This window comes from Pseudophryne corroboree, chromosome 6 (genome assembly GCF_028390025.1).
Source record: "Pseudophryne corroboree isolate aPseCor3 chromosome 6, aPseCor3.hap2, whole genome shotgun sequence".
Lineage (NCBI taxonomy): Eukaryota > Metazoa > Chordata > Amphibia > Anura > Myobatrachidae > Pseudophryne > Pseudophryne corroboree.
The window spans coordinates 486,554,815-486,556,708 of NC_086449.1; the positions used below are offsets into that span (position 1 = coordinate 486,554,815).

The following is a 1,894-nucleotide window of genomic DNA, read 5'->3' on the forward strand; positions in this document are numbered from 1 at the left end:
CAGAGGTGGTGATCTATCCAACCTTCTGTCTAAACGCGAAATGTATTGGATATATGAACTAAACACTTTGAATCCGTAAGGCTTCAATGAGAGCTATGAAATAGTCCCTTTCCTCTGAATCAAATGAGGTGCTGTAATCATCTTTTTAATTCTTGTATTACAGTTCGACTAGTGATTTGTGCTAGCTGACGCTACTTTGTAATACTTACACAACACATTGTATTTTTAATCTGTGAATAAAGCTAATTAGATCACATAGTCTTGGTCATTTGTATGTGATCGCTCTGGTTACTACAATCATACCACACTGGGCACGCCCAATCTTTTTTGATCTTGGAAGCTAAGCAGTGTTGGGTTCGGCTAGTACCGGGATGGGCAACCTTATGGGAAGACCGTGAGTTGTAGGCTAAAAAGTAGTGGATGTATATATGACCGATTTTATTTGTAAAAGATACACATTTGAATATATATGTGATCTATACCTTCAGCTAGATATCACTTTCGGACTAAAACTATATACGTATACATTATCACATGATATTCCTCACTATAATGACTATAACGTCTAGGTACACCTAATATATACTAACAATAAGAAGAAGTTTTTTCATGAAGGAGTGAGTCTCTGGTGTATAGCACAATGTATGTTGATATTATATTTTATTTATTATTTTTTGAAAATCCTCTTTATGAGTATCTAATTTTTTCTGGAGATAATATGGAGTATCAGTAGGCATTGTATTATTATGACCCCTAGAGCCTAATAGAAAAATGATATATGATTGGATATTCAGTATAATACAGTACAGTTCTATACTTCTAAAGATACGTAGCAGCTTTTCCCCTAATTTGCTACTAAAACTTGTTTTTCACCATATCTTTCTTATATGTTCTCTGGAGAACACACTCAATCCAGCTTTAATGAATCAGATTCTAAGAAAATGACGGGTGGACTTCATTGTATCAAAAACATTTATTTTCAAAAGCATACTTCAAGAAAATGGCAGCCGCTGACCATTTCAATAGACACTAGGCAGCCGATCTCCAGAAGTGCGCACTGGAAGGACGTGTGTGTTCCACAAGGTGGAAGAAGTAACGCCAGCCAGTATCCAGACAGGAAGTACGTAACCGGAAGTAGATGAAAATGTCCGCTGGAACGCGGAAATGACAATTCCAGCCCCTGGACATGGTCAGTCAGTCCAACAGGACACAGGAAGTGGGGCAGAAATTTCAGCCCCTGGACATGCTCAGTCAGTCCAACAGGACACAGGAAGTAAGGCAGAAATTACGATTCCAGGACAGAACAGGAAGTCCCGGACTCGTAAGTTTATTTATATTATTGGACGCTTTTTATAGTGAATATTAAGATTTCAAAGTTATACACATGATCATTGTCCCTCTATCTTACCGTCTGTATAATTTATTTTATAATAATTGGCCTAGATGAGCGCAACCATCAGCATCAGTGCCCCACAGGAAGTGATGTCACTTCCTCTCTCTGTAATTTAAAAGGGTATTTATACCAGTCTAGTTCCATTCCCTCTCTACCCCTTGACAAAGTCCAGTGGATGAAACGTTTTGGGGATCCTGAATGCACCACACCTCAAGAAGATAAGCATTTTCTATGGTTACTTTCTAAAATACTTTTTAACTGCTCTGTTTTAAATATGGTAGTTTGACTTTTTAAATTTAGGCGTTTTTTTTCAACTGTTTAAATTTTTTACATTTTTTGGGTCTGTTTTATATGATCCTGTGTGACATATTTTAAACCTTGCTGTCTCTTATTGTTATAAATATTTTTTTATATACTATAGAATTACCTTTTTACTACATATACTGGTTTAGATTGTGTGTATACAGTATATAATCACTGACACTAGTAGTCACCCTATCT

General features: G+C 36.3%; 1 pseudogene; it reads left to right on the forward strand.

The window, feature by feature from the left end:
* Positions 1–289: 289 nt before the first annotated feature.
* Positions 290–408, forward strand: LOC134937094 (5S ribosomal RNA; annotated as a pseudogene).
* Positions 409–1,894: the final 1,486 nt, after the last annotated feature.